Consider the following 15,718-nt stretch of genomic DNA (forward strand, 5'->3'; position numbering starts at 1 on the left):
ACTAAGCCTACATATAGTAGGCGCTCAGTAAATATTTGTTGAAGCAATGAATCCCCAGCACCTGTAATTCTTGTAGTAGAACCTTAATTTTCCTTTATGGAACGATTCCTTTTCAGTCCATTAGTACTGACTTCAGCTCCTCAGCTTCAGACCTAGTATGTGCCTAGTATATTCCTACCCCCACCCCTCACACAGGTCACATAATTGGTTTAGAGATGGGCCCATAACACAAACCTGTCAAATGACTCTCCAATCCCAGAAATCTGTGGAAAATGTTGGGAAAGAGATATCTCTAATGAGCTTGTTAACCTTGAAGGACAGAAGCTCAGAGCTATTGGAGGCCATCTTGCCACTATGAATGGTGACCCTGTCTTAAGAATGAAGACAGTACACAGAAAAGCAAATAATAACAAAAGAAAAATACTGTTTCTTGATGACTTATTTTGAAAACCTTGATCCGACTGTGCCTGAGTCCATTTGAATTAGATTTCTGCCACTTACAACTAAAGAATACTAACAAATTCATACTCTACTCCCAGTGTCCAACTCTAATGTGACACTGCCTCTCTTTCTTAATCTTCTTGTAGCTTCTGTATACTTCACTGACTGGTTTTTATTTATTAGTAAAAGTCAATTCCCTAATTGCTTCCTTAGTCTTCTGAGTAATAAAATTATCAGGTAGGAAAGTAAAGAATTTTTTTTCTAATTCTTTGCCTTTAGTAGAATGGAACATTCGATACACATTGGAAGAGTTGCCATTTCTCCTCTGAATTGCCTCTGTGTCAGTTTTGTAACTGGAATTGGAAAGCAGCTTCTAGAACATCTGTCTGATTAGGTGACAAGCAGCATAATCCTACAATAATATCACTTGCATTTTCCCCTTTTTATATTCAATCAAATTCCTTTCATTATCTCTATCCTGGCACTTTTAGATCTCCTTATAAGTGAACATTATTTTTGAAGTCAGGAAACATTTATTGAATCCAAACTTCATACCTCATATTTTTCTAGATGCTAGGAATAAAAAGATGAAATTTTGTTTTGTTAAATAGCATTATCTTAACACATAGTAGGTGTTTGACAAACATTTGTTGAGTAAGTAAGTAAGTGGATACACTGATATGCAGAGATACTTGAATATTCACTGGATCTATTTCCTCTGAACAAGATTTGCCTTTCTGTTGACATATTTTAGTCCATTCCAACAATTCTTGGCAGTGAGATAACAATAATTTTGATTTACAAACTACTAACTGACAATATACACAGTGTTTTATTTATATTACCACTATTCCAGTCAGTAATCTTTGGGTGAATAGGAACAAAAACTTATTCAAGTTAACTTTAATGAAAAGGCTTTATAGTATATTGCAAAGACGTGTTGTCAAAGCAATCTAAGAACACTCATAAAGAATTGCTGTAATAGTGCCAGAGAGGAGTTCTGGATTCACTGCATTTTTGGAGACCTCCAACAGCAGAAATTCATAAATGTGATCCTTATGTATTATTGTTAATTGCCATGACTCAGTGGTATTCTACATGCCTGCCTCCTTGTCTTGTACTCTGGTCAACTGCCACTCCTGGTTCAAGCAGCTCATGGCCAGAGTTACAAAAACATGACATTAAATGGCAGTCGGCATTCAGTGTGGGAATGACTATTGACAGTGGTGGAGATGGTGGTGAATTTAGGGGAATTTAAGCCTTATTTAAAATGGACTGCCAATTGTTGCCATGTGGGAATATGGATCTATTGTTGCCACAATGTCTGACTTTTTACAAGGAGCTGGAAATCCTGAGCAAAATTTCTTAATTTTTGAAGGACAGCAACTAAGTTTTAAAAAAAAGAAAAAAGCAAAGAAGAAAACCCTGAATGGGCAAATTCTCTGTCTCCCTCTCTCTCTGCCCTCCACTCACTATCAAAAATAAATGAACATTTTTTTTAATCTTAAAAAAAAAGTAAAAGAAGAAGAAAACCCTACATGGACAAATCCTATGCAAAAATGGTTAATTTAGCAGGTCTACCTGCTTATTCTTAGAAAGGTCTACTGATAATTGACCCTTGGCTAGCATTTGGGAACCTGAACTTTGGGAGGGTTCCCACCATTCCTAAAACTGATAAGAGTGACTCACTGTGCCTGAACTGTTTGTACAAACAATATAGTTTATGCCAAGCAATTGCTTTCTTTCTGGGAGTCTGGAATTTTGGTACATGCCTGGCAGAAGCTGCCTACATGATCAGTCCCCAATAAAATTCTGGGTGCTGAGCCTCTAACGAGCTTCTTGGCTGGTGGCATTCTATGTGTGTTGTCATAACTTATTGCTGGGGGCAACTAGGCACATCATGTGTGACTCTATGGGAAAGGACCCTTGAAAGCTTATGCCTGGTTTACCCTGGACTTTTCCCACCTGCTTTTTTTTCCTTCACTGATTTGGCTGCATATCCTTTGCCATGATAAATCATAGCCTTGAGTATGACTATATGCTTAGTCCTGTACGTCCTCCTGGTGAATCATCAAACCTGGGGGTGGTCTTGAGGACTCCTGACACAAGCCCAAACAAAACTTATCTTTGAGCCATGTCCAGTCCACAGGATATTACTTTTTAACTTCTAATCTAAGAATTGGTCATGGGCAGGACAAGCACCGCTCCAAAATGGAGCATTTTTCCATGCCTTATTTCATTTAATCCTCACAACCCTGCAAAATAAACATTTTTATAATCCCATTTTACACATGAGGAAACTGAGACTCAGAGAGCTTAAGCTTGCATTAAGTCAAATAATCTATAAATAAAAGCGTAAGGACTCAAACAGAATTAAATCCCATTTTATTTCCATATTGCCTCTTTGAAATTAAATTTGCCTCCTCATGTTAAAATTTCAGAATCACTTTATTTTTCATTTCTTATGCATAGCATTTATATCTCTGGAGCTAAAGGGTTCTTATCACTTTTCTTTCTTGAAATATCTGCCTTTCTCTTATTCCATTCCAATCTTCCCTTCTTGTCAGCCATGAATGAAGCTTTCCGAGCCTGTATGGAAAGTGGAAATAGGCATGGACAAGAGAAGGGAAGGATAACCCAGCAGTTTGGCCCACCTTTGCTGGCCTGTCAGGAATCTCAATAACAGGGTCTGAAGTGGTGTGGAGAATGCAGGACTAATTTGGGTCCACATCCAAGAGAGGATATGATGATTATTACTGACTCCTAGACTACAGAAGTTTTTGTCAGCGGGACAATGATAGTTGTTCCAGAGGGATCCATGGTGTTTGAAGCAACTCTCACTCAGCATCTAAGGGACAGTGGAATACTTGGGGTATCAGGTTAAGAGGGTAAGAAATGAACAGGCAGGTTGTCAGGGCCCTGGCTGAGGTCCAGGAAAAATTCCAATCTCAGGAAAAATCGACATGAAAAACAGGAATCTGGGTAGAAGCCCCATTCTGGTTTTTTTTTAAATTTTTTTTTTAACGTTTTATTTATTTTTTGAGACAGGGAGAGACAGAGCATGACCAAGGGAGGGTCAGAGAGAGGGAGACACAGAATCTGAAACAGGCTCCAGGCTCTGAGCTGTCAGCACAGAGCCCGACGCAGAGCTCGAACTCACAGACCGCGAGATCATGACCTGAGCCAAAGTGGGACGCCCAACCGACTGAGCCACCCAGGTGCCCCTAGAAGCCCCATATTAAGACCTGAACTCCTGGAGTCAAAATATAGGAAGGGAAAATGCAGATTGATGGCTAAGTAAGTACTCTAGAGTCCTCATCTAGTCCACTGACTATCAAGCTTAGAACAGCAAGATGAGTTTGAGCCTCTTTTCTGAGTAGCCTTCTAGGTAAAGATAGAACTAAGTTCATAAAGCTGATCAGACCTGCGTCTGGGCAAAAGTGTAGGGACTGGCACTTCTTACCTAAGGAATACACCAAAATAGGTTTCCTTAGCTTTGCAATATTGATACAACACCTCTCTTGAAAGATTCAATGAAAAATACATGAACTCTAAATGATACTCAGAGAGATACCATTTCAATGGACTCTTGAAATTATATATTTTTTTAAAAAAGATTTTATTTTGGGGTGAATCACTGGGTGATTCAGTTGGTTAAGAGTCCAACTTGAGCATAGGTCATGATCTCATGGTTTGTGCCCTATGTCGGGATCTGTGCTGACAGCTCAGAACCTGGAGCTTGCTTCAGATTCTGTGTCTCCCTCTTTCTCGGCCCCTCCCCTGCTTGCGCTCTCTCTTTCAAAAATAAATAAACATAAAAAAATTTTTTAAATGATTTTATTTTTATGTAATCTCTACACCCAACAGGGGCCTGGAACTCACAACTCTGAGATCAGTCACACGCTTTACCAACTAAGCCAGCTAGGGGCCCTGAGATTATATACTTTTTTTAAATAAAGTATCCTATTACCCATGTGAATGATTATTCCCTTACCAAATGTTCTATGGATATTTTAATGCTAGACAGTCTCAGTTATAAATATCAGGCTTATGAGTATCCTGTGCATTGATGCATCCACTAATACCTGTTGATGTCACATGTGGTCACTATGTGCCTTATGGTCATTGTGCAGTCATACTGACTAACATTTGTTGCATATTTATTCTGTAATCTGCACTCTTTATTTATGTGCATTAACTCTTCATTGATCTCAATAACACCATGAGGTAGGTTACATCCATTTTAAAGGGAGAAAACTAAAACACAGAAAAGTTCAGTACTTTTTGTTGTATGTGAAAATGTTCTTAGCTTCAAGCAATAAACAATTTAGAAAGAGAGATCAGACATACCTAAATACAGACAACCAGTCACACTGCCTCCCCATATATTCACCCAAAAGCTGCCTTGATCCTAAATATTTCCATCCTCTGTTCTAGTTGGCATTCAAGCTACTCTAATGCCACCTGTTGGCCAGCATGGGAAACTATCTGACTCAGTACCTTTCCTATAATCCTATTCTGGTGGGATTTTGTCCTACATCACCCCCATTTTTTTTTCTAGTTTTAAATATCCACTTTATTCCACACAATACTCAACACATACCATTTACATCTGAAGAAGAGATGGCTTATGATACACCTATGGTAAAACACTTACTCTAAGAAATTTAATCCACTGTGAAATACCAAATGGATGATTTCAGAAACATGAAAGAGTTTCTTTGCTATAGAAAATTCAAGTGAGGAATGGAGATGTGTAAAAAGGTTTCTTAAAGGAAAAAAAGGATGATACTCTGGACACATTTTGTTTTCTGTACCTCACATTCTTCTCCTGCATTGTCTAATGTCCATAATGTTAGGTTGTTACTAAGCTACTGCATGATAAGAGTACTGTCTTTGTATGAGTCTTGATTCAGTACATTAGGTTCTGTGATGGCTTCATCAAAAGTGGTTTTAGCTATGACACAAAAATAGACACATAGATTAATGGAGCAGAATAGAGAGCTCAGAAATAAACCCATGCATATATGGTCAATTAATCTACATCATGCAAAAGAATAAAATAGGACCAGTTACTTACACCATACACAAAAATGAACTTAAAATGGATTAAAGACCTAAATTTGAGACTTGAAACCATAAAGCTCCTCAAAGAAAACATAGGGCATAATTTATTTGATACTGGCCACAGAAATATTTTTCTATATGGGTCTCCTCTAGCAAGGGAAACAAAAGCAAAAATAAACTATTGGGATTACATAAAACTAAACAGCTTTTGCACAGCAAAGAAAACCATCAACAAAATGACAAGGTAACCTACTGAATGGGAGAAGATATTTGTAAATTATATATCCAAGAAAGGGTTCATATCCAGAAGATATGAAGAGCTTATATAACTGAATACCAAAAAGGAAAACAACAAATAATCTGACTAAAACAGGCAGAAGACTCATATAGACATTTTTCCAAAGAAGTCATAGAGATGGGCAACAGACACATAAAAAGATGCTCAACATCACTAATCATCAGAGAAATTCAAATCAAAACCATAATGTGATATCATTACCCTACATATGTCAGAACGACCAGAATCAAAAAGACAAGAAACAAATGTTTGTGAAGATGTAGAGAAGAAAGAACCCTCACAAACTGTTCATAGGAATGCGAATTGGTACAGTAACTATGGAAAACAGTTTGGAGGTTCCTTTAAAAATTAAAAATAGGGGCACCTGGGTGGCTCAGTCGGTTAGGCGTCCAACTTCGACTCAGGTCATGATCTCGCGGTCCGTGAGTTCGAGCCCCGCGTCGGGCTCTGGGCTGATGGCTCGGAGCCTGGAGCCTGCTTCCGATTCTGTGTCTCCCTCTCTCTCTGCCCCTCCCCCATCCATGCTCTGTCTCTCTCTGTCTCAAAAATAAAAAAACGTTTAAAAAAATGTAAAAAAAATAAAAATTAAAAATAGAATTACCATGTGATCCAGAAATTCCGCTACTGGGTATTCAAAAGTCTATATGCACCCCTATGTTCTTTGCAGCATTATTTACAGTAGCCAAGATATGGAAGCAACACAAGTGTCCATCAATAGATGAATGGGTAGGGGTGCCTGGGTGGCTCAGTCAGTTAAGCATCCAACTTTTGATTTCGGCACAGGTCATGATCTCACTGTTCATGGGATTGAGCCCTGTGCCGGGCTCTGTGCCATCAGCTTGGGATTCTCTCTCTCCCTCTCTCTCTCTGATCCTCCCCTGTTCACATTTTCTGTCTCTCAAAAGTAAATAAATAAACTTTAAAAAGTAGATGAATGGATAAAGAATGTGTGGGGTGAAATATTACTCAGCCAAAAAAAAAAAAAAAGAATGAGATGAGATCTTGCCATTTGCAACAACATAGATGATGGACCTAGAGGGTATAATGCTAAGTGAAAGATAAGAGAAAGACAAATACCAAATAAAGAAAGAAAAAAAAAGACAAAGAAAACTCTTTTAAAAAATGCTTTTTTTTTCCATTTTATTTTTTATTTAAATTCAAGTTAGTGGGGGTGCCTGGGTGGCTCAGTCAGTTAAGCACCAGGCTTCAGCTCAGGTCATGAGCTCACAGTTCCGTTGGTTCAAGCCCCGCGTGGGGCTCTGTGATGACAGCTTAGAGCCTAGAGCCTACTTCAGATCCTCTGTCTCCCACTTGCACTCTCTCAAAAATAAATAAACATTAAAAAAATTAAATTCAAGTTAGTTAACATATAGTGTAGTATTGGTTTCAGGGGTAGTATTTAGTGATTCATCACCTACATACAACACCCAGTGCTCATCCCAACAAGTGCCCTCCTTTATGCCCATCACCCATTTGGCCCATCCCTCCACTCTCCTCTCCTCCAACAACTCTCAGTTGTTCTCAGTATTTAAGAGTTTCCTATGATTTGCTTCCCTGTTTTTATCTTATTTTTCCTTCCCTTCCCTATGTTCATGTTTCATTTCTTAAATTTCACATATGACATGAAATCATATGACATGTATCTTTCTCTGACTGACCTATCTTGCTTAGAATAATACACTCAAGTTCTATCCACGTTGTTGTAAATGGCAAGATTTCATTCTTTTTGATCACCAAATAATATTCCATTGTGTATATATACCACATCTTCTTTGTCCATTCATCAGTCAATGGACATTTGGGCTTCATTTTATTTATGTTAGAGAGAGAGAGAGAGAGAGTGGGGGGGAGAGGGGGAGAGAGAGAGAGAGAGAGAGAGAGAGAGAGAATCTTAAGAAGACTCCACACTTCATGCAGAGCCCAACATGGGGCTTAATCCAATGACCCTGGGATCCTGACCTGAGCCAAAATCAAGAGTCAGGACACTAAACCAACTGATCCACCCAGGTGCCCCCAAAAAGCTGACTCTTAAATACAAAGACCAATCTGGTGGTTGCCAGAGGGCAAGTGGGTGGGGAGAATGGGGGGTAGATAAGGAGGATTAAGAGTAACCTATGGTGATGAGCACTGAGTACTGTATAGAAATGCCAAATTATTATGTTATACACCTGAAACTAATATAACACTATATGTTAATAATACTTCAATAAAACAACAACAACGACAACAACAAAAGTGTTGCCAGTGTGCAGGCAAGTTCTGGCTTATTAAGTATCTCATAGTAAAGTACAGAAAAGTTAAGAGTCAGCCCAAGGTGGATGGGTGTGTGGGTTGCATCTCTTTATTGTTTATATCAATGCCTTTTGGGAAGCTTCTCCAGAATTATCTATAGTTTGTTTTCTGTCTTCACCATGTGCAACAAAGTTTTCTAGAAGTAAACTCCATTTTCAGATAAAAGACTTTTCTTTTTGGGTTGTATTGGCTGTTAAGTGTTTATCCAACAACTGCAGGACAGTGGTGCAGATGGATCTCAGTTCAGACTTTACTTTCTCCCAGTAGTTCTTAATTAGTAGCAACTTCTTATCAGACATGTTGCTCTTCTGCTCTATGTTCAAGAAGATCCTCCAGGGGCACCTGAAGCCCCTGAAGATGTTCTTATAGGCCACCTAGAGCAGACTCCATAATGGCCTTCATGCAGGTGGGTATGTTGGAGCACTCAGCCTGCTTGGCCAGCTTTGCCTTCTGGATCACTCTTTATTCTCTTTGGTGTGCAGGCTGCATTCAGGGCTGGTGGGGCTCCAGGACGAGGACACAGAGGAGAGTGAGGGCAAGGCACTGAGGGAGTAAGCACTGACAAGATATGGAAGAGTCCTCCTCAAGAGCCTTCTCATCTCTGCAGCCACTTTGATCTACCTTTGGCTTTAGCAGAGGACCCTCCTGGAGGCAAGGGGCAGGCTGTGGCCTACACACCATTTTTAACTGGTCTTTCTTTTCAGTTCCAAATCTTGGCTTACTCACAGAAAAATTTCACTCCCACTTTTTTGCTCCATTTTCAAACTCAAAGAGTACTTCCCATGTGTCTACCACCTTGAGGATCATGCTCTTGACCTTCCTGCAGAAGAGTCCCAATACTGGGGGTAAAATCAATGATAACAGAAAACTTGACTCCAATGTGTTTAAAAGTTGTTCACATTCCCTCTCAGAATCATCATGAAGTCCTCAGTGACCACTTCATTCTCTTTCACTTAAATCCATATTTTGCTAAACACCAACATTCAAGATAAAGATTTCTCATCCATCTAGTCTTAGGATATTAGAGTTGGAGGGAGCCACAGAGACCATTTGGAACTTAACCCTTCTGTTTAAGGTTCTACTCTGTTTGCCACCTAAAATCCATTTCATAGGGAGCCTTTTATTTATTGTATGACTGGGTCTCCTTCCTGATTCTACATTTTTCTCCACAGCCCCTGCTCTCATTCATAAAGGAAGGCCTATGCTGGTAGCTAGGATGGGCTCCTTCAATTATTAGGCATGCCATGCCTCTGGCAGGTCTCACTTCTTTGTTGTTGTGCTATTGGTTTATTTACATTACATTCTATTATGTCAATGACATTTAAATCCTGGAAGTTTGTATTTATAAACAGAAGCCAGTACATTCCTGGAAAAATACTATATATATACATATATATATATATGTACATACACATATATATACACACATACATAGTCTGTATGTATATATATATGTGTGTGTGTATATATATATATATATACACACACACACATATATATGTATATACATATATATAACAAAAACAAGATACAATTAACAGTTAATATGATAGTTGGGTAGCTTAATGAACATCTTGCTTCTCTGAGGTCTCATCTGGGATTTTAGAGTGAAGTATATCCAGAGGCTGCCAGTGGCAATTTATGAAAGAGCCGTAGAGTTCTACACGCTTCACCATAAACTCTTTAATTCCTCAATATTCAAATGAAGATTTGGATCTTCTAGTAGCTTTTCATCTTAGTTTGCAGCCAAGATCTGTGGTTTCCTCGGGTGTAACTGAAGATTTAGCTGGGTGTCTTGAGTAATAAGGTGGTATCCAGCTCCATCTACTACAGCCACAGCTGTAGCCGGAAAAAGAACAATAGCTACGCTGTTGCTCAAATCATTTGCCAAAGAGGCAATCCTGTCAGGGCTAGAACTTGGCTTCACTCTTTGCTAATACCAGTTATAATTATTTTCTTGACCGACGCCAAAACCTGCACAACTCTCCTGTCCTTCCATTAGACAGGAGTTAACCATGAGATGGATTAACTGCTAGGCTTCCACGGCCCCAATTCCCCACTCCTCTTGTTACACTAGGGACGCCAAGAGTGGCACAAAGGATGGCAAAGTTGTCAGCTGTTCTGAGCTTAGGGTTTCAGCATTATTTCCCACTACCGCTCTCTAAGTAGTTTCTAAGAAGAAAAAATAAGTATCTCCTTTATTGAAGGCTTTCTTCTCATATCCTATTGTTTTTGGCAATGGCAGAGCTGAAAGGGACCTAGGAATTGCTGGTCCCATAATTTCAGGGATGTCCTCTCCCCAATTCTTTAATATTGACCTTTGACAGTTCCTCAGTCTAATATAAAGTGCTTTGCAAAATCAGCTTTAGGGCTCCCCTTCTAACCACACTTCAGCCTCCCATCCATCCTAAATAGAACTTCTGGACATGCCATTGTCTCCTGGAGACCTTTATCAGGGAAATGACTCAAAGCAGGAGTTTGCTGTTTTTCCTGAAGGCCACATTCTATCCTTTGAAGCCCTCATTCTTCTAAACTGAATAGAATTAGAGGTACCTCAATCTTCTCTACATGGTTTGCATATGTGCAGGAGCAAGAGAACCCTGCACCATAGCCTGGCTTCTCAGCTAGCTCGTGGGTCATGTTCTTCAGAGTTTGTAGTATGTGGTTAGGGCATTTCTTAGTTTCAGCGTGGACAAAGTTCCCTTCTCTAATTGGCTTCTTTCAGTTCCTTTTAGTAAGTATGGAATGGGAAGGAATTTTTTTTTAATGTACTTTTTCCACAGCCTTTCTTACCCTTTCATTTTACAAGTGAAGAAATTGAAGGCCAGAGAGATAAAATGATTTGGTCGGATTCACACAGACAGAGAAGAGCAGAACAAAGGACTGAACCCAGGGTACTTGCTTCATAGACAAACGCTTTATTTACCTGTTTGACTTTTAAAAAATGTTTTATGTATTTTGATAGAGAGTGTGCGTGCGTGCATGTGTGAGTGGGGGAGGGGCAGAGAGAGAGACTCTTAAGCAGGCTTCACACTCAGTGAAGAGCCCGGCATGGGACCAGATCACAGGACCCTGGGATCATGACCTGAGCCAAAATCAAGAGTCAGGTGTTTAACCCACTGAACTATCCAGGTGCCCCTGACCCATTTTATTTAAAAATCAATATTGTAACTGTTTTTATTATGAAATATTGAATATTCAACTACATTATGGATTCAGTTAATGACATCACCTCAGAAATGAATCCTTATTTAAATCAACTTTTCCTATGGGAAACTACATTTTTAAATCCAAATATTCAATTTCCTTGGTGTCAGTCAATTCATGCCAGTAAAATACTGTAGACTGGTGGCTTAAACAACAGACATTTATTTCTCACAGTTCTGGAATCAGGGGATTCCAAGATCAAGGTTGGTACATTCCACGGTTTGTGGATGGTTCCTTCTTGCTGTGTCTTCATATGGGGGTTGGGGAGTTAGGGGAGAGAGAGAGGAGCACAAACACTAATCTCATCATGAGAACCCCACCCTCATGTGGTCTGTAAGTAGGCGTTTCTATTTCCTAAACTGTCCTTTCCTTGAGCTCTTATTTACAGTATGGGCCTGGGCTTGTCCTTCTCCTGTGTATACGGTTACCCTGTTTCATCTAAACTGTCAACTCCTTGAAAGTAATTATTACCGTATTATTGAGATTTTTTAGTAGTTCTGCAAAAACACATATGATCATTAAAATTAAACGAAGTGCAAAATTTGTTAGAGATCACATTTAAATAAAATGATTGAGGGGCGCCTGGGTGGCTCAGTCGGTTAATCGGCTGACTTCGGCTCAGGTCACGATCTCGCGGTCCATGAGTTCGAGCCCCATGTCAGGCTCTGGGCTGATGGCTCAGAGCCTGGAGCCTGCTTCTGATTCTGTGTCTCCCTCTCTCTCTGCCCCTCCCCCGTTCATGCTCTGTCTCTCTCTGTCTCAAAAATAAATAAAACATTAAAAAAAATTTAAAAATAAATAAATAAATAAATAAAATGATTGAAATTTGAAGAGAAAGTCAATGTAAACAACAGAACTTTTTTTTCAGAGAGTAATTAACCTTTGTATGAAATGGAGGATTGGACTAAGTCACTTGTTGAGGTTCCTTTTGGACCTAGGATTCCATCATGACCTTATTAGCAATGGAGTGGCAGAGAGCAATGGGATAGCCGATCTGGGCAGGCTTGTGACTTGCTTATAGTCAAAAGGATATGGTGGAAGTGACACCATATGACTTCCAAGGCTAGGTCATTAAAGGTGATGCAGTTTCTGTCTTTTTGGCTGGAACACTCTGGTTTTATAGCCCTAAAGTGCCCCTAATACTGTTAAAGCTTGTCACTGTCTGATGTCACTAGCATGAGAGTCCCTGAGCCTGACTCACAGAAACCATAATAAAATGACTGTTGTTGTTTTACTCCACTAAGCTGGAGGTGGTTTATTACAAAGCACTGTGACGAGAGCAAGTAAGTTAATATTACTGGAAGAAATAAACAAGGACTGGGAATACCTGGGAGGGAAAGAAGTAAAAACGAGAGAAGTCTGCACTTCGGTAGTTTTTAAAGAGCTAATTACAGCACATGTCATATAGAGAATGGATTTGTTTGTGTATGTGGCAGGGGTGGGGGGTGGTGAGTGTACACAAGCACTCATGGATATGTGCCCAGTCGGGGAGGAGGGTACCAATCTGCACGCTCTACTTTGGGAACTTAAACAAAAAAAAGATTATCTAAGAATTCTATTTTCATATGGACCCGAAAGTCTACGTGAAGAAAGTATGAAGATTTGGAATTGATATCATAATATTTTCCACAATTAATACTTACTACAAGACAGTCTTATTACAAGACAGTGATGAGACAAAAATTATACCCACCCTGACTTTGGTTTTGTCTTTTTAAAACTGGCCTTTTAAATTACCCCGCCTACTCTCAAGAGGATCCCTGAGGTGTGGAGAATAACTGCACTGGAACCTCTCTCCTAGCCTCAGTCCTCTGTCTCATGCCCATCCCATGTCCATTCTTTAGTAGAGGTACTGCAGTGACTAAGATTCCAGGCTCTAGAAAGACTGCCTGGTTTTGAATTATGGCTTCTCCATCCACTAGTTAGGTGGCTTTAAAATTCCAACAATTGGGATATTCCTTTTAAAGAAAGAAAAAATCAAGGGAATTGCCCAGAGCCTACCCGCCCCAGAGAAAGAGGGACCTGTTAAGAATAAGCTTCAATGAGTAGGAGACTTAAAAAATATAAACATACAGGATGTTATAAGCTGCCATAAAATGAACTTCATTCTGAATCTAAAAGTTAACCTAGAAAAATAATGAAGGAAAGAAATCTCACTTTGTAAGAAATCAAGAAAAGTAAGAGAGTTCTCTATATTGACTGGAAGAAAATGAAGAAATTAGATTCTGAATCAGATTACCTTTTTGTATATAATATGTGTACCAAGATTTCCTCAAATATAGTACAAAAGTTTTGTGCTTTAATTGCATGGCTAAGATAAAACAGGCAGATGACCCAGTATGGACCAAGAGTAATAAAGGAGAAGACAAAATCTATTCTTTGGGTAGATATGGCAAAAATAAAAACACCTGCATTTGAGAAACTGTAGGCAACCTCCATTTAAGGGATACCTTTGACTGGTTTCACCAAAGATACAAGGCCTCAATTCACCAGCAACGTAGCTCCCTTCCTTCCTTTGTGTTACTCAGGCCTAGGCTATGTACAAAACAAACAATTCTGGAACCAAGCAGATCTCTAAAATCCAGGAGACACCATTCAAGCACACGAGATAAGATAAATATTTGGCTTTGTACACAAAAGCCAGTTTGCTTTCCTGATAAAATGATTTTGCAGAGTTTTATGCTTTTCTAAGAGACTACGAAAATCAAATTATTTTTTCTTCAAGTAGCACTCATACTCAGCCTCCTAAGACCCTGATAAGCAGCTAGTTTATAATACAGATATGAAAACCCCTGTCTTTTAATATTCTTTGGGAAATAATAGGAAATAAAGATCCATGGCATTAAAATACTTTCCCCAGTACTAGGGATGGAAAGTATGAAAATTTATTTCATTTCATTTATTTAATGAAAATAAACTGAGTGATAACAATTAAGGTGATAACAATTAAGGTAAGTTTGAAATGGGGAGTAGTTGCAACCTTGACTGGTCCCAGTTAATGAGACAAAGCTCTCACCTATTTGAACAAGGAAACCAAGAGTCAAAGATGTGTTATTCATTTGTGCATAGGGGAAAAAGACATGCTAAAACTCTTCTTAACAAAGAACCTCATAAATATTTAATTACCTTTTAAAAAGTAGAGAGGTCACTAACATTTTTTTTAATGTTTATTCATTTTTGAGAGATAGAGAGACAGAGCACAGGTCGGGGAAGGGCAGAGAGAGAGGGAGACACAGAATCAGAAGCAGGTTCCAGGCTCTGAGCTGTCAGCACAGAGCCAGAAGTGGGGCTCAAACTCATGAACTGTGAGATCATGACCTGAGCCGAAGTTGGATGCTTAACTGACTGAGCCACCCAGGCGCCCCCAGAGATGTCATTTTTAAAATAATTACTGGGGAAGCAAATTATTAAGATAACCAGTTAGACCTGCAGACTGTTGCAGGTTGTAGAGAACTTTTCAACCTCTCAGGTCTGGCTGCCTTTAAAAGACTCCTTTGTATAAATACCTTTCAAAGAGAGTTTTATAACAACAGAAAACAGTTAGGTATTATGTTTTTATGAGTGTCCCCAAACTGAACAGGAAAATTAGACTGATACTTTTCTGAACATTCTAGATTCAACCTTTTATCAGAAATACCTTTATACTGCTGAACAATGTCTGCTTCTCTATAATAAAAGAAAGAACACTTCTCCCCTTCTTTGTTTTTCTGAAAAATTCCAGGGATACTTAGCAGGAAAAGGGAAAAACTTTAAGTTTGTTAGAACTTCTGGCGGCAACTGATAGAGACCCAGCTGAGCTACATAGAAAGGGAAAATGGCAGAGATGCAGGACCAGGGCCCCAAGCATCAATGGGAAATCAAAAGAGGCTCTCTACCTTAGGTCTCTGCTTCCCCTCCAAGTCTTCATTCTTCTCTCTTCCTGCACACTAGCTGTCTCTCTAGGCCACAGGACAGAAAATACCCACCATCAACAACTCCTTTTCCAGAGTTCAAGACAGCTGAAATCCTCAGGCCTCATTCCAAATCCCCAGGGAAGGAGTCTCACTGGCCCATCTTGATCCCCAGGGTGAGTGTATGTCCCTCATTCTTGCAAAACGATTCCATTCCAGGTGATTGCCTTTATACATTTCATAGGTTAAGTAACCCTATTACATTGGAAATATAATAAACTCTGTATCAGTACATTTCAAGCTATTATCATTGCCTATTTGTGATGGTGTTTTCAGAGCAGTAATAACAAGCTCACTCAAATAAACTAGTGTTTCCATTTCAACTGATTTATTTGCAAGAAACAAGTTTATATGCTAATATGCAATTCTGATTCACATGAACTATCCATTAAAAAGTTAGAGGTGTCTTTTTAAGCTCATAAGCACTGAGAAGCAATGGTCTTACCTTGTCTTATGAAGAGAA

The 15,718-nt window shown here is 39.2% G+C and overlaps 1 pseudogene; it reads right to left on the bottom strand.

The window, feature by feature from the left end:
• Positions 1–209: 209 nt before the first annotated feature.
• LOC109270275 (14-3-3 protein theta-like) lies at positions 210–10,738 on the bottom strand (annotated as a pseudogene).
• Positions 10,739–15,718: the final 4,980 nt, after the last annotated feature.

This window comes from Panthera pardus, unplaced genomic scaffold (genome assembly GCF_024362965.1).
Source record: "Panthera pardus isolate Hobbes unplaced genomic scaffold, ASM2436296v1 HiC_scaffold_6, whole genome shotgun sequence".
In the NCBI taxonomy this organism is placed as follows: domain Eukaryota; kingdom Metazoa; phylum Chordata; class Mammalia; order Carnivora; family Felidae; genus Panthera; species Panthera pardus.